General features: G+C 54.0%; 1 protein-coding gene across 2 annotated transcripts in view; it reads right to left on the bottom strand.

Moving 5' to 3' along the window:
- CCDC121 (coiled-coil domain containing 121) overlaps nucleotides 1-21,526 on the bottom strand; it is a 184,017-nt gene that overhangs the window by 136,215 nt on the left and 26,276 nt on the right. The window contains exon 1 of one of the 2 annotated variants that reach the window (XM_075338895.1): nucleotides 11,727-11,809. The exons of the other annotated variant lie outside the window; for it this stretch is intronic. The gene's annotated coding sequence lies outside the window, so the exon portion shown is untranslated. Of the gene's footprint in view, nucleotides 1-11,726; nucleotides 11,810-21,526 lie in introns of those variants that run through there. 2 annotated transcript variants of the gene reach the window in all.

Consider the following 21,526-nt stretch of genomic DNA (forward strand, 5'->3'; position numbering starts at 1 on the left):
GCAGTATAGTGAGGGCAGCTCTGGGGGTGATGTAGCAGTATAGTGAGTGCAGCTCTGGGGGTGATGTGGCAGTGTAGTGAGTGCAGCTCTGGGGGTGATGTAGCAGTATAGTGAGGGCAGCTCTGGGGGTGATGTAGCAGTATAGTGAGGGCAGCTCTGGGGGTGATGTGGCAGTGTAGTGAGTGCAGCTCTGGGGGTGATGTAGCAGTATAGTGAGGGCAGCTCTGGGGGTGATGTAGCAGTATAGTGAGTGCGGCTCTGGGGGTGATGTAGCAGTACAGTGAGGGCAGCTCTGGGGGTGATGTAGCAGTATAGTGAGTGCGGCTCTGGGGGTGATGTGGCAGTATAGTGAGTGCAGCTTTGGGGGTGATGTGGCAGTACAGTGAGTGCAGCTCTGGGGGTGATGTAGCAGTATAGAGAGTGCAGCTCTGGGGGTGATGTAGCAGTATAGAGAGTGCAGCTCTGGGGGTGATGTGACAGTATAGTGACTCTGGGGGTGATGTAGCAGTATAGTGAGTGCAGCTCTGGGGGTGATGTTGCAGTATAGTGAGTGCAGCTCTGGGGGTGATGTAGAAGTATAGTAAGGGCAGCTCTGGGGGTGATGTGGCAGTATAGTGAGTGCAGCTCTGGGGGTGATGTGGCAGTATAGTGAGTGCAGCTCTGGGGGTGATGTGGCAGTATAGTGAGTGCAGCTCTGGGGGTGATGTGGCAGTACAGTGAGTGCAGCTCTGGGGGTGATGTAGCAGTATAGAGAGTGCAGCTCTGGGGTGATGTGGCACTATAGTGAGTGCAGCTCTGGGAGTGATGTAGCATTGTAGTGAGTGCAGCTCTGGGGGTGATGTGGCAGTACAGTGAGTGCAGCTCTGGGGGTGATGTAGCAGTATAGTGAGTGCAGCTCTGGGAGTGATGTGGCAGTATAGTGAGTGCAGCTCTGGGGGTGATGTAGCAGTATAGTGAGTGCGGCTCTGGGGGTGATGTGGCAGTACAGTGAGTGCAGCTCTGGGGGTGATGTAGCAGTATAGAGAGTGCAGCTCTGGGGGTGATGTAGCAGTATAGTGAGTGCAGCTCTGGGAGTGATGTAGCAGTATAGTGAGTGCAGCTCTGGGGGTGATGTGGCAGTATAGTGAGTGCAGCTCTGGGGGTGATGTGGCAGTGTAGAGAGTGCAGCTCTGGGGGTGATGTGGCAGTACAGTGAGTGCAGCTCTGGGGGTGATGTAGCAGTATAGAGAGTGCAGCTCTGGGGGTGATGTAGCAGTATAGTGAGTGCAGCTCTGGGAGTGATGTAGCAGTATAGTGAGTGCAGCTCTGGGGGTGATGTGGCAGTATAGTGAGTGCAGCTCTGGGGGTGATGTGGCAGTGTAGAGATTGCAGCTCTGGGGGTGATGTATTAGTATAGTGAGGGCAGCACTGGGGGTGATGTGGCAGTATAGTGAGGGCAGCTCTGGGGGTGATGTAGCAGTATAGTGAGGGCAGCTCTGGGGGTGATGTAGCATTGTAGTGAGTGCAGCTCTGGGGGTGATGTGGCAGTATAGTGAGTGCAGCTCTGGGGGTGATGTGGCAGTATAGTGAGTGCGGCTCTGGGGGTGATGTGGCAGTATAGTGAGTGCAGCTCTGGGGGTGATGTATTAGTATAGTGAGGGCAGCTCTGGGGGTGATGTGGCAGTATAGTGAGTGCAGCTCTGGGGGTGATGTGGCAGTATAGTGAGTGCAGCTCTGGGGGTGATGTGGCAGTATAGTGAGTGCGGCTCTGGGGGTGATGTGACAGTATAGTGAGGGCAGCTCTGGGGGTGATGTGGCAGTATAGTGAATGCAGCTCTGGGGGTGATGTGGCAGTACAGTGAGTGCAGCTGTGGGGGTGATGTAGCAGTATAGTGAGTGCAGCTCTGGTGGTGATGTGGCAGTATAGTGAGGGCAGCTCTGGGGGTGATGTGGCAGTACAGTGAGTGCAGCTCTGGGGGTGATGTGGCAGTATAGTGAGTGCAGCTCTGGGGGTGATGTGGCAGTATAGTGAGTGCGGCTCTGGGGGTGATGTAGCAGTATAGTGAGTGCAGCTCTGGGGGTGATGTAGCAGTACAGTGAGTGCAGCTCTGGGGGTGATGTGGCAGTACAGTGAGTGCAGCTCTGGGGGTGATGTTGCAGTATAGTGAGTGCGGCTCTGGGGGTGATGTGGCAGTATAGTGAGTGCGGCTCTGGGGGTGATGTAGCAGTATAGTGAGGGCAGCTCTGGGGGTGATGTAGCAGTACTGTGAGTGCGGCTCTGGGGGTGATGTGGCAGTATAGTGAGTGCGGCTCTGGGGGTGATGTAGCAGTATAGTGAGGGCAGCTCTGGGGGTGATGTAGCAGTACAGTGAGTGCGGCTCTGGGGGTGATGTGGCAGTATAGTGAGTGCAGCTCTGGGGGTGATGTAGCAGTATAGTGAGGGCAGCTCTGGGGGTGATGTAGCAGTACAGTGAGTGCGGCTCTGGGGGTGATGTAGCAGTATAGTGAGGGCAGCTCTGGGGGTGATGTAGCAGTATAGTGAGTGCAGCTCTGGGGGTGATGTGGCAGTGTAGTGAGTGCAGCTCTGGGGGTGATGTAGCAGTATAGTGAGGGCAGCTCTGGGGGTGATGTAGCAGTATAGTGAGGGCAGCTCTGGGGGTGATGTGGCAGTGTAGTGAGTGCAGCTCTGGGGGTGATGTAGCAGTATAGTGAGGGCAGCTCTGGGGGTGATGTAGCAGTATAGTGAGTGCGGCTCTGGGGGTGATGTAGCAGTACAGTGAGGGCAGCTCTGGGGGTGATGTAGCAGTATAGTGAGTGCGGCTCTGGGGGTGATGTGGCAGTATAGTGAGTGCAGCTTTGGGGGTGATGTGGCAGTACAGTGAGTGCAGCTCTGGGGGTGATGTAGCAGTATAGAGAGTGCAGCTCTGGGGGTGATGTAGCAGTATAGAGAGTGCAGCTCTGGGGGTGATGTGACAGTATAGTGACTCTGGGGGTGATGTAGCAGTATAGTGAGTGCAGCTCTGGGGGTGATGTTGCAGTATAGTGAGTGCAGCTCTGGGGGTGATGTAGCAGTATAGTAAGGGCAGCTCTGGGGGTGATGTGGCAGTATAGTGAGTGCAGCTCTGGGGGTGATGTGGCAGTATAGTGAGTGCAGCTCTGGGGGTGATGTGGCAGTATAGTGAGTGCAGCTCTGGGGGTGATGTGGCAGTATAGTGAGTGCAGCTCTGGGGGTGATGTGGCAGTACAGTGAGTGCAGCTCTGGGGGTGATGTAGCAGTATAGAGAGTGCAGCTCTGGGGTGATGTGGCACTATAGTGAGTGCAGCTCTGGGAGTGATGTAGCATTGTAGTGAGTGCAGCTCTGGGGGTGATGTGGCAGTACAGTGAGTGCAGCTCTGGGGGTGATGTAGCAGTATAGTGAGTGCAGCTCTGGGAGTGATGTGGCAGTATAGTGAGTGCAGCTCTGGGGGTGATGTAGCAGTATAGTGAGTGCGGCTCTGGGGGTGATGTGGCAGTACAGTGAGTGCAGCTCTGGGGGTGATGTAGCAGTATAGAGAGTGCAGCTCTGGGGGTGATGTAGCAGTATAGTGAGTGCAGCTCTGGGAGTGATGTAGCAGTATAGTGAGTGCAGCTCTGGGGGTGATGTGGCAGTATAGTGAGTGCAGCTCTGGGGGTGATGTGGCAGTGTAGAGAGTGCAGCTCTGGGGGTGATGTGGCAGTACAGTGAGTGCAGCTCTGGGGGTGATGTAGCAGTATAGAGAGTGCAGCTCTGGGGGTGATGTAGCAGTATAGTGAGTGCAGCTCTGGGAGTGATGTAGCAGTATAGTGAGTGCAGCTCTGGGGGTGATGTGGCAGTATAGTGAGTGCAGCTCTGGGGGTGATGTGGCAGTATAGTGAGTGCAGCTCTGGGGGTGATGTATTAGTATAGTGAGGGCAGCACTGGGGGTGATGTGGCAGTATAGTGAGGGCAGCTCTGGGGGTGATGTAGCAGTATAGTGAGTGCAGCTCTGGGGGTGATGTGGCAGTATAGTGAGTGCAGCTCTGGGGGTGATGTGGCAGTACAGTGAGTGCAGCTCTGGGGGTGATGTAGCAGTATAGTGAGTGCAGCTCTGGGAGTGATGTGGCAGTATAGTGAGTGCAGCTCTGGGGGTGATGTAGCAGTATAGTGAGTGCAGCTCTGGGGGTGATGTGGCAGTATAGTGAGTGCAGCTCTGGGGGTGATGTGGCAGTATAGTGAGGGCAGCTCTGGGGGTGATGTGGCAGTATAGAGAGTGCAGCTCTGGGGGTGATGTGGCAGTATAGTGAGTGCAGCTCTGGGGGTGATGTGGCAGTATAGTGAGTGCAGCTCTGGGGGTGATGTGGCAGTATAGTGAGGGCAGCTCTGGGGGTGATGTGGCAGTATAGAGAGTGCAGCTCTGGGGGTGATGTGGCAGTATAGTGAGGGCAGCTCTGGGGGTGATGTGGCAGTATAGTGAGGGCAGCTCTGGGGGTGATGTAGCAGTATAGTGAGGGCAGCTCTGGGGGTGATGTGGCAGTATAGAGAGTGCAGCTCTGGGGGTGATGTATTAGTATAGTGAGGGCAGCTCTGGGGGTGATGTAGCATTGTAGTGAGTGCAGCTCTGGCGGTGATGTGGCAGTACAGTGAGTGCAGCTCTGGGGGTGATGTAGCAGTATAGTGAGGGCAGCTCTAGGGGTGATGTGGCAGTATAGTGAGGGCAGCTCTGGGGGTGATGTGGTAGTATAGTGAGGGCAGCTCTGGGGGTGATGTAGCATTGTAGTGAGTGCAGCTCTGGGGGTGATGTGGCAGTACAGTGAGTGCAGCTCTGGGGGTGATGTAGCAGTATAGTGAGGGCAGCTCTAGGGGTGATGTGGTAGTATAGTGAGTGCAGCTCTGGGGGTGATGTGGCAGTATAGTGAGTGCGGCTCTGGGGGTGATGTAGCAGTATAGTGAGGGCAGCTCTGGGGGTGATGTGGCAGTACAGTGAGTGCGGCTCTGGGGGTGATGTGGCAGTATAGTGAGTGCGGCTCTGGGGGTGATGTGGCAGTATAGTGAGTGCAGCTGTGGGGGGTGATGTGGCAGTATAGTGAGTGCGGCTCTGGGGGTGATGTGGCAGTATAGTGAGTGCGGCTCTGGGGGTGATGTGGCAGTATAGTGAGTGCAGCTCTGGGGGTGATGTGGCAGTATAGTGAGTGCGGCTCTGGGGGTGATGTGGCAGTATAGTGAGTGCAGCTCTGGGGGTGATGTGGCAGTATAGTGAGTGCGGCTCTGGGGGTGATGTGGCAGTATAGTGAGTGCGGCTCTGGGGGTGATGTGGCAGTACAGTGAGTGCGGCTCTGGGGGTGATGTGGCAGTATAGTGAGTGCGGCTCTGGGGGTGATGTGGCAGTATAGTGAGGGCAGCTCTGGGGGTGATGTGGCAGTACAGTGAGTGCGGCTCTGGGGGTGATGTGGCAGTATAGTGAGTGCGGCTCTGGGGGTGATGTGGCAGTATAGTGAGTGCGGCTCTGGGGGTGATGTGGCAGTATAGTGAGTGCGGCTCTGGGGGTGATGTGGCAGTATAGTGAGTGCGGCTCTGGGGGTGATGTGGCAGTATAGTGAGTGCGGCTCTGGGGGTGATGTGGCAGTATAGTGAGTGCAGCTCTGGGGGTGATGTGGCAGTATAGTGAGGGCAGCTCTGGGGGTGATTTGGCAGTACAGTGAGTGCGGCTCTGGGGGTGATGTGGCAGTATAGTGAGTGCAGCTGTGGGGGGTGATGTGGCAGTACAGTGAGTGCGGCTCTGGGGGTGATGTGGCAGTATAGTGAGTGCGGCTCTGGGGGTGATGTGGCAGTATAGTGAGTGCGGCTCTGGGGGTGATGTAGCAGTATAGTGAGTGCGGCTCTGGGGGTGATGTAGCAGTATAGTGAGTGCGGCTCTGGGGGTGATGTGGCAGTACAGTGAGTGCGGCTCTGGGGGTGATGTGGCAGTATAGTGAGTGCGGCTCTGGGGGTGATGTGGCAGTATAGTGAGTGCGGCTCTGGGGGTGATGTAGCAGTATAGTGAGGGCAGCTCTGGGGGTGATGTGGCAGTATAGTGAGGGCAGCTCTGGGGGTGATGTGGCAGTATAGTGAGGGCAGCTCTGGGGGTGATGTGGCAGTATAGTGAGTGCAGCTGTGGGGGGTGATGTGGCAGTATAGTGAGGGCAGCTCTGGGGGTGATGTGGCAGTATAGTGAGTGCGGCTCTGGGGGTGATGTGGCAGTATAGTGAGTGCGGCTCTGGGGGTGATGTATTAGTATAGTGAGGGCAGCTCTGGGGGTGATGTGGCAGTATAGTGAGTGCAGCTCTGGGGGTGATGTGGCAGTATAGTGAGTGCAGCTCTGGGGGTGATGTGGCAGTATAGTGAGTGCGGCTCTGGGGGTGATGTGACAGTATAGTGAGGGCAGCTCTGGGGGTGATGTGGCAGTATAGTGAATGCAGCTCTGGGGGTGATGTGGCAGTACAGTGAGTGCAGCTGTGGGGGTGATGTAGCAGTATAGTGAGTGCAGCTCTGGGGGTGATGTGGCAGTATAGTGAGGGCAGCTCTGGGGGTGATGTGGCAGTACAGTGAGTGCAGCTCTGGGGGTGATGTGGCAGTATAGTGAGTGCAGCTCTGGGGGTGATGTGGCAGTATAGTGAGTGCGGCTCTGGGGGTGATGTAGCAGTATAGTGAGTGCAGCTCTGGGGGTGATGTAGCAGTACAGTGAGTGCAGCTCTGGGGGTGATGTGGCAGTACAGTGAGTGCAGCTCTGGGGGTGATGTTGCAGTATAGTGAGTGCGGCTCTGGGGGTGATGTGGCAGTATAGTGAGTGCGGCTCTGGGGGTGATGTAGCAGTATAGTGAGGGCAGCTCTGGGGGTGATGTAGCAGTACTGTGAGTGCGGCTCTGGGGGTGATGTGGCAGTATAGTGAGTGCGGCTCTGGGGGTGATGTAGCAGTATAGTGAGGGCAGCTCTGGGGGTGATGTAGCAGTACAGTGAGTGCGGCTCTGGGGGTGATGTGGCAGTATAGTGAGTGCAGCTCTGGGGGTGATGTAGCAGTATAGTGAGGGCAGCTCTGGGGGTGATGTAGCAGTACAGTGAGTGCGGCTCTGGGGGTGATGTAGCAGTATAGTGAGGGCAGCTCTGGGGGTGATGTAGCAGTATAGTGAGTGCAGCTCTGGGGGTGATGTGGCAGTGTAGTGAGTGCAGCTCTGGGGGTGATGTAGCAGTATAGTGAGGGCAGCTCTGGGGGTGATGTAGCAGTATAGTGAGGGCAGCTCTGGGGGTGATGTGGCAGTGTAGTGAGTGCAGCTCTGGGGGTGATGTAGCAGTATAGTGAGGGCAGCTCTGGGGGTGATGTAGCAGTATAGTGAGTGCGGCTCTGGGGGTGATGTAGCAGTACAGTGAGGGCAGCTCTGGGGGTGATGTAGCAGTATAGTGAGTGCGGCTCTGGGGGTGATGTGGCAGTATAGTGAGTGCAGCTTTGGGGGTGATGTGGCAGTACAGTGAGTGCAGCTCTGGGGGTGATGTAGCAGTATAGAGAGTGCAGCTCTGGGGGTGATGTAGCAGTATAGAGAGTGCAGCTCTGGGGGTGATGTGACAGTATAGTGACTCTGGGGGTGATGTAGCAGTATAGTGAGTGCAGCTCTGGGGGTGATGTTGCAGTATAGTGAGTGCAGCTCTGGGGGTGATGTAGCAGTATAGTAAGGGCAGCTCTGGGGGTGATGTGGCAGTATAGTGAGTGCAGCTCTGGGGGTGATGTGGCAGTATAGTGAGTGCAGCTCTGGGGGTGATGTGGCAGTATAGTGAGTGCAGCTCTGGGGGTGATGTGGCAGTATAGTGAGTGCAGCTCTGGGGGTGATGTGGCAGTACAGTGAGTGCAGCTCTGGGGGTGATGTAGCAGTATAGAGAGTGCAGCTCTGGGGTGATGTGGCACTATAGTGAGTGCAGCTCTGGGAGTGATGTAGCATTGTAGTGAGTGCAGCTCTGGGGGTGATGTGGCAGTACAGTGAGTGCAGCTCTGGGGGTGATGTAGCAGTATAGTGAGTGCAGCTCTGGGAGTGATGTGGCAGTATAGTGAGTGCAGCTCTGGGGGTGATGTAGCAGTATAGTGAGTGCGGCTCTGGGGGTGATGTGGCAGTACAGTGAGTGCAGCTCTGGGGGTGATGTAGCAGTATAGAGAGTGCAGCTCTGGGGGTGATGTAGCAGTATAGTGAGTGCAGCTCTGGGAGTGATGTAGCAGTATAGTGAGTGCAGCTCTGGGGGTGATGTGGCAGTATAGTGAGTGCAGCTCTGGGGGTGATGTGGCAGTGTAGAGAGTGCAGCTCTGGGGGTGATGTGGCAGTACAGTGAGTGCAGCTCTGGGGGTGATGTAGCAGTATAGAGAGTGCAGCTCTGGGGGTGATGTAGCAGTATAGTGAGTGCAGCTCTGGGAGTGATGTAGCAGTATAGTGAGTGCAGCTCTGGGGGTGATGTGGCAGTATAGTGAGTGCAGCTCTGGGGGTGATGTGGCAGTATAGTGAGTGCAGCTCTGGGGGTGATGTATTAGTATAGTGAGGGCAGCACTGGGGGTGATGTGGCAGTATAGTGAGGGCAGCTCTGGGGGTGATGTAGCAGTATAGTGAGTGCAGCTCTGGGGGTGATGTGGCAGTATAGTGAGTGCAGCTCTGGGGGTGATGTGGCAGTACAGTGAGTGCAGCTCTGGGGGTGATGTAGCAGTATAGTGAGTGCAGCTCTGGGAGTGATGTGGCAGTATAGTGAGTGCAGCTCTGGGGGTGATGTAGCAGTATAGTGAGTGCAGCTCTGGGGGTGATGTGGCAGTATAGTGAGTGCAGCTCTGGGGGTGATGTGGCAGTATAGTGAGGGCAGCTCTGGGGGTGATGTGGCAGTATAGAGAGTGCAGCTCTGGGGGTGATGTGGCAGTATAGTGAGTGCAGCTCTGGGGGTGATGTGGCAGTATAGTGAGTGCAGCTCTGGGGGTGATGTGGCAGTATAGTGAGGGCAGCTCTGGGGGTGATGTGGCAGTATAGAGAGTGCAGCTCTGGGGGTGATGTGGCAGTATAGTGAGGGCAGCTCTGGGGGTGATGTGGCAGTATAGTGAGGGCAGCTCTGGGGGTGATGTAGCAGTATAGTGAGGGCAGCTCTGGGGGTGATGTGGCAGTATAGAGAGTGCAGCTCTGGGGGTGATGTATTAGTATAGTGAGGGCAGCTCTGGGGGTGATTTGGCAGTACAGTGAATGCGGCTCTGGGGGTGATGTGGCAGTATAGTGAGTGCAGCTGTGGGGGGTGATGTGGCAGTACAGTGAGTGCGGCTCTGGGGGTGATGTGGCAGTATAGTGAGTGCGGCTCTGGGGGTGATGTGGCAGTATAGTGAGTGCGGCTCTGGGGGTGATGTAGCAGTATAGTGAGTGCGGCTCTGGGGGTGATGTAGCAGTATAGTGAGTGCGGCTCTGGGGGTGATGTGGCAGTACAGTGAGTGCGGCTCTGGGGGTGATGTGGCAGTATAGTGAGTGCGGCTCTGGGGGTGATGTGGCAGTATAGTGAGTGCGGCTCTGGGGGTGATGTAGCAGTATAGTGAGGGCAGCTCTGGGGGTGATGTGGCAGTATAGTGAGGGCAGCTCTGGGGGTGATGTGGCAGTATAGTGAGGGCAGCTCTGGGGGTGATGTGGCAGTATAGTGAGTGCAGCTGTGGGGGGTGATGTGGCAGTATAGTGAGGGCAGCTCTGGGGGTGATGTGGCAGTATAGTGAGTGCGGCTCTGGGGGTGATGTGGCAGTATAGTGAGTGCGGCTCTGGGGGTGATGTAGCAGTATAGTGAGTGCGGCTCTGGGGGTGATGTAGCAGTATAGTGAGGGCAGCTCTGGGGGTGATGTGGCAGTATAGTGAGTGCAGCTGTGGGGGGTGATGTGGCAGTATAGTGAGGGCAGCTCTGGGGGTGATGTGGCAGTATAGTGAGTGCGGCTCTGGGGGTGATGTGGCAGTATAGTGAGTGCGGCTCTGGGGGTGATGTAGCAGTATAGTGAGTGCGGCTCTGGGGGTGATGTAGCAGTATAGTGAGTGCGGCTCTGGGGGTGATGTGGCAGTACAGTGAGTGCGGCTCTGGGGGTGATGTGGCAGTATAGTGAGTGCGGCTCTGGGGGTGATGTGGCAGTATAGTGAGTGCGGCTCTGGGGGTGATGTGGCAGTACAGTGAGTGCGGCTCTGGGGGTGATGTGGCAGTATAGTGAGGGCAGCTCTGGGGGTGATGTAGCAGTACAGTGAGTGCGGCTCTGGGGGTGATGTAGCAGTATAGTGAGTGCAGCTCTGGGGGTGATGTGGCAGTATAGTGAGGGCAGCTCTGGGGGTGATGTGGCAGTATAGTGAGTGCAGCTCTGGGGGTGATGTGGCAGTATAGTGAGTGCGGCTCTGGGGGTGATGTGGCAGTATAGTGAGTGCAGCTCTGGGGGTGATGTAGCAGTATAGTGAGTGCGGCTCTGGGGGTGATGTGGCAGTATAGTGAGTGCAGCTCTGGGGGTGATGTGGCAGTATAGTGAGTGCGGCTCTGGGGGTGATGTAGCAGTATAGTGAGGGCAGCTCTGGGGGTGATGTGGCAGTATAGTGAGGGCAGCTCTGGGGGTGATGTAGCAGTATAGTGAGGGCAGCTCTGGGGGTGATGTGGCAGTATAGTGAGGGCAGCTCTGGGGGTGATGTGGCAGTATAGTGAGGGCAGCTCTGGGGGTGATGTGGCAGTATAGTGAGTGCAGCTGTGGGGGGTGATGTGGCAGTATAGTGAGGGCAGCTCTGGGGGTGATGTGGCAGTATAGTGAGTGCGGCTCTGGGGGTGATGTGGCAGTATAGTGAGTGCGGCTCTGGGGGTGATGTAGCAGTATAGTGAGTGCGGCTCTGGGGGTGATGTAGCAGTATAGTGAGTGCGGCTCTGGGGGTGATGTGGCAGTACAGTGAGTGCGGCTCTGGGGGTGATGTGGCAGTATAGTGAGTGCGGCTCTGGGGGTGATGTGGCAGTATAGTGAGTGCGGCTCTGGGGGTGATGTGGCAGTACAGTGAGTGCGGCTCTGGGGGTGATGTGGCAGTATAGTGAGGGCAGCTCTGGGGGTGATGTGGCAGTATAGTGAGTGCAGCTCTGGGGGTGATGTGGCAGTATAGTGAGTGCGGCTCTGGGGGTGATGTAGCAGTATAGTGAGGGCAGCTCTGGGGGTGATGTGGCAGTATAGTGAGGGCAGCTCTGGGGGTGATGTAACAGTATAGTGAGGGCAGCTCTGGGGGTGATGTGGCAGTATAGTGAGGGCAGCTCTGGGGGTGATGTGGCAGTATAGTGAGGGCAGCTCTGGGGGTGATGTGGCAGTATAGTGAGTGCAGCTGTGGGGGGTGATGTGGCAGTATAGTGAGGGCAGCTCTGGGGGTGATGTGGCAGTATAGTGAGTGCAGCTCTGGGGGTGATGTAGCAGTATAGTGAGTGCGGCTCTGGGGGTGATGTAGCAGTATAGTGAGTGCGGCTCTGGGGGTGATGTAGCAGTATAGTGAGTGCGGCTCTGGGGGTGATGTGGCAGTACAGTGAGTGCGGCTCTGGGGGTGATGTGGCAGTATAGTGAGTGCGGCTCTGGGGGTGATGTGGCAGTATAGTGAGTGCGGCTCTGGGGGTGATGTGGCAGTACAGTGAGTGCGGCTCTGGGGGTGATGTGGCAGTATAGTGAGTGCGGCTCTGGGGGTGATGTGGCAGTACAGTGAGTGCGGCTCTGGGGGTGATGTAGCTCGTTACCTGTGGTCGCTGCTCGGTGCTTTCCTCGGTCTCGGGATTTCTCTTCCGTCTCTATGGTAACAGTAAACAGTTGCGGCCTCCAGTGTTGCAGGGAGACCTCTAGTGGCCGCCGGAGAATATGCAGCCTCCCTTTTATTTTGCCGTTTTGTCCAGGAATCACCTGATCATGTCAGAAATACGTTACTATGAAGATCACAGATCTGCCAATCATAGGCCAAGGACAGAGGCATCTACCAATCATAGGCCAAGGACAGAGGCATCTACCAATCATAGGCCAAGGACAGAGGCATCTACCAATCATAGGCCAAGGACAGAGGCATCTACCAATCATAGGCCAAGGACAGAGGCATCTACCAATCATAGGCCAAGGACAGAGGCATCTACCAATCATAGGCCAAGGACAGAGGAATCTCCCAATCATAGGCCAAGGACAGAGGCATCTACCAATCACAGGCCAAGGACTTAGGAATCTCCCAATCACAAAACTGGAGAATCTGCCAACCACAGGCCAAGGACAGAGGAATCTACCAATCACAGGACTAGAGAATCTGCCAAACACAGGACGAGGACAGAGGAATCTACCAATCACAGGACTGGAGAATCTGCCAACCACAGGACGAGGACAGAGGAATCTACCAATCACAGGACTGGAGAATCTGCCAACCACAGGACGAGGACAGAGGAATCTACCAATCACAGGACTGGAGAATCTGCCAACCACAGGACGAGGACAGAGGAATCTACCAATCACAGGACTGGAGAATCTGCCAACCACAGGATGAGGACTGAGGAATCTACCAATCACAGGACTGGAGAATCTGCCAACCACAGGACGAGGACAGAGGAATCTACCAATCACAGGACTGGAGAATCTGCCAACCACAGGACGAGGACAGAGGAATCTACCAATCACAGGACTGGAGAATCTGCCAACCACAGGATGAGGACTGAGGAATCTACCAATCACAGGACTGGAGAATCTGCCAACCACAGGACGAGGACAGAGGAATCTACCAATCACAGGACTGGAGAATCTGCCAACCACAGGACGAGGACAGAGGAATCTACCAATCACAGGACTGGAGAATCTGCCAACCACAGGACGAGGACAGAGGAATCTACCAATCACAGGACTGGAGAATCTGCCAACCACAGGACGAGGACAGAGGAATCTACCAATCACAGGACTGGAGAATCTGCCAACCACAGGACGAGGACAGAGGAATCTACCAATCACAGGACTGGAGAATCTGCCAACCACAGGACGAGGACAGAGGAATCTACCAATCACAGGACTGGAGAATCTGCCAACCACAGGATGAGGACTGAGGAATCTACCAATCACAGGACTGGAGAATCTGCCAACCACAGGACGAGGACAGAGGAATCTACCAATCACAGGACTGGAGAATCTGCCAACCACAGGACGAGGACAGAGGAATCTACCAATCACAGGACTGGAGAATCTGCCAACCACAGGACGAGGACAGAGGAATCTACCAATCACAGGACTGGAGAATCTGCCAACCACAGGACGAGGACAGAGGAATCTACCAATCACAGGACTGGAGAATCTGCCAACCACAGAGTGAATAACTTGGCATTCAGATGTGTTTTATATCAGATCATTTATTTGCAGACGCTCAGACGTTGCGGTCTGCACAGGGCCTTCATCAGCGAGCTGCAGTGTATGGGGAGAGGCACAGACATACAGAACAGGATCAGAGGAAAGCCAAGTCACTTATGTTTGTGACGCGCTGGCCTATCAGGACGTCACAGGGTATTGTGCAATCTGCTCTTCTGCACAGTATCCATCCTCCTTGGTTACTGTCTACACTGACTATGGTATAATAATGTGACGCGCTGGCCTATCAGGTGGTCACAGGGTATTGTGCAATCTGCTCTTCTGCACAGTATCCATCCTCCTTGGTTACTGTCTACACTGACTATGGTATAATAATGTGACGCGCTGGCCTATCAGGTGGTCACAGGGTATTGTGCAATCTGCCCTTCTGCACAGTATCCATCCTCCTTGGTTACTGTCTACACTGACTATGGTATAATAATGTGACGCGCTGGCCTATCAGGTGGTCACAGGGTATTGTGCAATCTGCTCTTCTGCACAGTATCCATCCTCCTTGGTTACTGTCTACACTGACTATGGTATAATAATGTGACGCGCTGGCCTATCAGGTGGTCACAGGGTATTGTGCAATCTGCTCTTCTGCACAGTATCCATCCTCCTTGGTTACTGTCTACACTGACTATGGTATAATAATGTGACGCGCTGGCCTATCAGGACGTCACAGGGTATTGTGCAATCTGCCCTTCTGCACAGTATCCATCCTCCTTGGTTACTGTCTACACTGACTATGGTATAATAATGTGACGCGCTGGCCTATCAGGACGTCACAGGGTATTGTGCAATCTGCCCTTCTCTGCAATATCCACCTCCTCTTTGGTTACGGGTCCCCAACCATTGGTGTTGCCAAGAACAAGCTAATCAAAACCCTAGGCACACTCTGCACCACACCCACCAGACACACCAGTGGACGGCCTGAGTGGAATAGGGTCGCCCACTTGGGGAGTTGGTTGGGGGGGGTCAGGAGTGTCAGGAGACAGTTGAGGAGTGACTCGAGAGGAGAGGTCAGGAGCTGGGCTCTGTGAGCTACTAGGTGGCAGACGTTGGTCTGGGCCTGGTAGGAGCTGGACCGTGTCAGCATTAGTGGACTGAGTGAGTACGCAAGTGACCCTTACCTCCCCAACGGCACGTCCCAGTCACCATCACAGAGTCCTGGGGCATTCCCCACCCACCCGTGGAGGGGTTAAACACCTGGCTGCCCACTCTATCGCCACCGGGTACTCCCATCAGCAGCGGTGGTACTCCACCTTACCACCCACCACGGGTGGCGTCATGAACTTTCCACACCATCCCCTATAAATATTCCCCCTTTTAAATTTGAGTGGCCGTAAGCCCGACCCCCCGGGTCTGGAGACCTCTCGAGCCACCGCGGATCCGGATCCGAGCTGCCCGGCTGCTGACGCGGGGGCCGTACATGTTCAAATAATGAAAATTAGAAAACAGGTTTTGTTAAGGAGGAGGCAGGGAGGGGTGAGAATCCCACAGGAACGTAAGGGTAGTGAAATGGTAACGTGGGGAAATGCCTGAAAACCACACAGCGGGGTGCAGCAAGAGGACAGGAAAAGCCCATTGTGAAACCTGTGTGACAGCGGCTCGTCTCCGACATGACTGCTGCCCCCATATGAGTGAGGGATCGCCTCCAGTCCTGCATCTGAGGGATGTGACGCGGAGAGGAGGCATGAAGGTCCTACTCCCTGTTTAGGAGACAGAGGTGGTAGATCATGTGTCCAGTCCCCTCCTCGTCTTCTTAATAATTGAGTGTGGTCCCCACCCCTGCAGGGCGCATGGACCTGTCCGGTGGCCATGTGTGATGAAATGATGGGGGACTGGTAAGAGGGTATTTTTACAGTGAATGGTGGATTTGACTGGTATGGGCGTCTCGCCTGCATATATGAGTCCACATGGGCATTTCAGAAGGTACACCACATAAGAGGTGTCACACGTCAAGAAATCCCTCACTGGATATCTTTTGCCAGTATGTGGGGGATGTATTGTGCCCCCTCAGGACATTGTTGCAGTCATGGCAGTGCAAGCCCGGGTATGTGCCCATTTTGGGATTTTGTGAGAAGAGTTGTTGTGGACGAGACCACCCAGGACCTTCACCTGCTGTAACCAGACTGCCCTTCAGATTGCATGCCCTTTTAAAACATGGTAAAAATGGGGCTTGAACTTCCCGGACCTGAGCATCACCCGTTTCACTCTCTCGGTCCCCCTGACTCTCTCCCGGTGGCTCCAGACGTCCAGAACTCCTCACACCTGGGAGTTTGGGATTCTGTAAGGTGTTAAATGCTGTTTGTATAGCGTTTAGTGCAAGGTACAAGGGAAACACAGGGACATGGGGTCGCTAAGCAGTTCTTGTATTACTTCATACAAGAATCAGCAAAAACATTAGTGCATGCCCTCATCATCTCCCACCTTGACTACTGCAACCTCCTGCTCTCTGGCCTCCCTTCCAACACTCTTGCACCCCTCCAATCTATCCTAAACTCTGCAGACCGCTTAATCCATCTCTCCCCTCGCTACTCCCCGATCTCTCCTCTCTGCCAATCCCTTCACTGGCTTCCCATCACCCAACGACTCCAGTTCAAAACATTAACAATGACATACAAAGCCATAAAGCCATGCACAACCTGTCTCCTCCCTACATCTGTGACCTAGTCTCCCGGTACCTACCTGCACGCAACCTCAGATCCTCACAAGATCTCCTTCTCTGCTCCTCTCTTATCTCCTCTTCCCACAATCGCGTACAAGATTTCTCCCGTGCCTCCCACATACTCTGGAACGCTCTACCTCAGCACATCAGACTCTCCACTACCGTGGAAAGCTTCAAGAGGAACCTCAAGACCCACCTCTTCCAACAAGCCTACAACCTACAATAGCCCTCAGTCCAGTAGACTACTGCGCAACCAGCTCTGTCCTCACCTATTGTACCATCTCCCATTCCCTGTAGACTGTGAGCCCTCGCGGGCAGGGTCCTCCCTCCTCCTGTAGACTGTGAGCCCTCGCGGGCAGGGTCCTCTCTCCTCCTGTAGACTGTGAGCCCTTGCGGGCAGGGTCCTCTTTCCTCCTGTAGACTGTGAGCCCTCGCGGGCAGGGTCCTCTCTCCTCCTGTAGACTGTGAGCCCTCGCGGGCAGGGTCCTCTCTCCTCCTGTAGACTGTGAGCCCTCGCGGGCAGGGTCCTCTCTCCTCCTGTAGACTGTGAGCCCTCGCAGGCAGGGTCCTCTCTCCTCCTGTAGACTGTGAGCCCTCGCGGGCAGGGTCCTCTCTCCTCCTGAAGACTGTGAGCCCTCGCGGGCAGGGTCCTCTCTCCTCCTGTAGACTGTGAGCCCTCGCGGGCAGGGTCCTCTCTCCTCCTGTAGACTGTGAGCCCTCGCGGGCAGGGTGCTCTCTCCTCCTGTAGACTGTGAGCCCTCGCAGGCAGGGTCCTCTCTCCTCCTGTAGACTGTGAGCCCTCGCGGGCAGGGTCCTCTCTCCTCCTGTAGACTGTGAGCCCTCGCGGGCAGGGTCCTCTCTCCTCCTGTAGACTGTGAGCCCTCGCGGGCAGGGTCCTCTCTCCTCCTGTAGACTGTGAGCCCTCGCAGGCAGGGTCCTCTCTCCTCCTGTAGACTGTGAGCCCTCGCGGGCAGGGTCCTCTCTCCTCCTGTAGACTGTGAGCCCTCGCGGGCAGGGTCCTCTCTCCTCCTGTAGACTGTGAGCCCTCGCGGGCAGGGTCCTCTCTCCTCCTGTAGACTGTGAGCCCTCGCGGGCAGGGTCCTCTCTCCTCCTGTAGACTGTGAGCCCTCGCGGGCAGGGTCCTCTCTCCTCCTATACCAGTCTGGTTTGTACTGTTAATGATTGTTGTACGTATACCCTCTTTCACTTGTAAAGCGCCATGGAATAAATGGCGCTATAATAATAAATAATAATAATAATAATAAAAGTGCACAAAACATGAAGGGTTAAACAGTTGCAGGGTGCAGAGGCTGGGAACAAATCAAGCAGGAATAGATCCTCAAAGTTCAGCAGAAGCGTCAAGATACAATCCAGCCTCTCCTTACTGTACTTGTAAGTGTCTACGGCCGAGCATAAGGGTCCTGTGTGGACACGAGGTCCAGGGATCCAAAGCAGAGGACGGCAGAGAGGTTCCTCCAAAGACGTCAGGAGACTAGGTTACAGGCAGGCTGCAAACAGCATTCAGAAGCACTGGTCCATCAGCTGAGGAGGCTTAAGCAGGTAATTGTCAGGGAACAGGACGGGAACGTAGAAGCTGAGGAATCCATATTGACTGAGGGCAAAGGTGAGGGCAACAGAAAAGGAAGCAAGATGGAAAAAAAAACCAACAGATGAAAGCAAAATGACAAAACAAGGCAAAAAGTCAGAAAACCTCACATTACTCCCCCTTAGGGGCGGCCACTGGACGACCCCAGACCAGGCTTGTCTGGGTACCTCTGATGGAACTGGCGGAGTAAGCGGGGAGCATTGATGTTGTCGACTGGTTCCCAAGAGTTGTCTTCCGATCAGTAGCCCTGCCACTTAATCAGGTACTGTAGCCGATTTCTGTGCAACCTTGAGTCCAGGATCTTCTCCACTACAAATTCTCTCTGACCATCAATTAACCATCAATTAACACTGGATCAGGAGGGGAAGGAGAACGTCCAGGAAATGTATTAGGTACTGCTGCCTTTAGGAGAGAAACGTGAAACACAGGATGGATTCTCATAGTTCTGTGCAGCTGAAGACGACAAGCCTCAGCACTTAAAATCTTAGTTATCTTGTAGGGTCCAACATACTTTTGTCCCAATTTAGACGATGGAATTCTCAACTTAAGGTTTCTGGTTGATAGCCAGACCAAATCTCCTACCTTGAAGGCTTACGAAGCTTATCTACTGCTTTCTTATGCCTCTCTTGAGAGGATCCCAGGTTCTCCTTTAGAGCAGGGGTGGGGAACCTTTTTACTGCCGGGGGCCATTTGGAATTTCCTACTAACCTTTGGGGGCCGCACAACATTATCAACTTGAAAAATGTGGTCAAACGATTAATTAACTCACCCTTACTGTGGAGGCAGGAGCTGCTTCTGTTTGGTGTGACTGTGTGTTCGGTGATATTGATCATCTTGTTTCTCACAGCTGCTTTTCCAGGTTTGTCTCGGTCCGGAGATGCTGGGGGCATATAGATCACAGGAGGGGCTGGGGCATATACATCACAGGAGGGGCTGGGGTGCATAAATTACAGGAGACACTGGGAGTACACATCACAGGAGGGGCTGGGGCATATGCATCACAGGAGGGGACTGGGGCATATACATCAGTAGGGGGGCATGGACAGCCTTGGCTGTGGCACAGACAGCACTAGGTGGCTGCACGGACTGCACTAGGTGGCTGCACGGACTACACTAGGTGGCAGCACGGACTGCACTAGGTGGCAGCACGGACTGCACTAGGTGGCAGCACGGACTGCACTAGGTGGCAGCACGGACTGCACTAGGTGGCAGCACGGACAGCACTAGGTGGCAGCACAGACAGCACTAGGTGGCATCACAGACAGCACTAGGTGGCATCACTAGGGAGACACAGAGAAGTCTGGGGGAGCATAGACATCAACAGGAGGGCACAGACTGGGGGGCATAGAAAGCAGTGGGAGGGTACAGACAGCAGTAGCAAGTTCAGAGCACTGGGGGGTACATAGTACTGAGGGGTGGCACACAGCACTGGGGAGCACGGACAGCATAAGGGGGCACAGACAGCACTGACCGTGGCATGGACAGCACTGGTGGCAGCATGGACAGCATTAGGTGGTGCGGACAGCACTGGGGGGCATAGACATCACCCAAGGGGTATAGACATTACTAGGGGAGCACACATAGTACTAAGGGGTACACACTGTACTAGGGGTGTACTCAACATTAGGGGGTACACACTGCAGTAGGGGGTACACACTGCATTAGGGGGTACACACTGCATTAGGGGGTACACACTGCATTAGGGGGTACACACAGCATTAGGGGGTACACACAGCACTGGGGGGGTACACAGCACTGGGGGGTACACACAGCATTAGGGGATACACAGCACGAGGGGGTACACAGCACGAGGGGGTACACAGCACTGGGGGGTACACAGCATTGAGGGGTACACACAGCACGAGGGAGTACACAGCACTTAGCGGGGGGGGTAGCGATGGGTTGCGTACTCACAGTGAGGGGGAGGAGGAGTCACGCAGACAGCAGGTCCGGGAGGCTGGTAAATCTGCTGCAGCTCTTCTGTGACATATCGCAGCGTGCTGCTTACCCCGCCCACCAGAGCAGAGAGCACAGGCCGGGGTTAAGCCTAGAATGTATGGGCTGCAGTCAGGTCCTGGAAGTCAGGATCTGGATAGAGCCCGTACATTCTAGCATCTACCCTCAAGGCATCAGGCAGTGAGATTTAAAGGGCCGGCAGCCGGGAAAAGCGCGGCTGCTGCCAGAGCACAGTGGTCCCTGGGAATGTGCCTGGGGGCCGCATAAAAAGTCGTGACGGGCCGTATACGGCCCACGGGCCGGAGGTTCCCCACCCCTGCTTTAGAAGATCAAGATTCTGCTGTAGAGAAGAGATTCTGTCAGCCACGGCTGGTAAGGGCGAATCTATGGGAAGGCGAGGAAGAATATTAGGGTGATAGCCCAGATTAGCATAAAAAGGAGACTGTTTAGTGGAGGCGCTCTAGAGTTGTTATATGAAAACTCAGCCAGTGGGAGTAGATCCACCCGGTCACCCTGTAGATGGCAGATGAAACAGTGGAGATACTGATCCAAGGTCTGGTTAGTCCGCTCAGTTTGTCCATTTGTCTGGGGGTGAAAGGCAGAAGAAAGATTAACTTTGATGTCTAATGCCGCACAGAAATTCTGCCAGAAGTTTGAAGTGAATTGCACCCCTCGATCAGAAATGACCTCATCTGGTACTCCATGCAGGGGGCGTGCCCTTGAAGAAGCGAGTTGCGAAACACGTGTCGGGGAGCTGTCCGGGTGGTCCACCTCCACTATGGGTAAATAATAAGTCTATTGAATTTCAATTATTTAACTGTTTAATCCTCATATGCATATGAGCGCTATTGTGTATTGACTCAATTAGTGACCTGACTCTGGCTGTATGCATTGTGCACTTAGCACTTTGGAAGCAGGGGATTTCCTTGATTCCACTCCCTGCTACACCTGGGACATGAGGTGATATGTGCATGACATACAAGCCATTGTTCAGGAAACAATATGAGCAGCAGGGGAATAGAAACATTATAATATCTCTGTTGATCTACTGGTGTTGTGAATACCTTGATGCCGTTGATGTGATTAATTAGATGAATTTATAAAAAATAACAATTGGAGATTTAATTCACGGTATTTTTGCATCACCACCAGTGTTTGATCCAGGAAACGCTTGGAACTTCATATATAAATCCAACACTGATGACAATTAGAGTTGGAATAATCCCTTTACTAATTAAGATATAGACTTTTTTCCACCATAGGGATTATGGGTAGAGGACTTAAGTAATGTCATTCCTCTTACCACGACTATCCCTTGTGCTTACTTGTATGCACTGATGGTTTGAGAAGTTTTTATAATGGACCCCATGGACTAGCCTTGTTTTTTGACTGGGATTAACCTACTAGAATACTGAGCACAATATTTTAATAATAATATTTTTCTCTGAAAAAGGAATATAAAAAACATTCTGTATATATTATTGATGATTAAAATAAAAATATGCATAATTTGATACTGACTCAAGTCTGTTGTATTTTGAAGCTGTTGTTAGAGTCCCAAGGTATCCAAAAAGATGGGTTTATTGAACTTCTGTATTGTATTAATAGTTTTGAACGTCTCTTCTGTAAGTGGCCCCCAAAAGAAACGAGAAAGGAACCCTTGAGTCTTTAGAATTCCTCTGTATCCAGCTATCTTCGAATCATGAACGAGGTGCAGTACTCTCAATCTGACCGCCTCAGGTATGTACAGACGTGAAAACACACACCATTTTTATAGATAAGACTTACTCCATCAGACGGACGTGCTAGCAAGGAATGTGAATGATATGCCTCCTTGATGTCATTAAGCAAGTCTTGATTATGAATCACTCCCGGGAATCTGGAATCGGGATGGATTGTCTTAGGAGGCGTGAATGGAATAGTGTCAGTCGAAAAGATCCTAG

Source organism: Anomaloglossus baeobatrachus, chromosome 3, assembly GCF_048569485.1.
Source record: "Anomaloglossus baeobatrachus isolate aAnoBae1 chromosome 3, aAnoBae1.hap1, whole genome shotgun sequence".
Taxonomy (NCBI): domain Eukaryota; kingdom Metazoa; phylum Chordata; class Amphibia; order Anura; family Aromobatidae; genus Anomaloglossus; species Anomaloglossus baeobatrachus.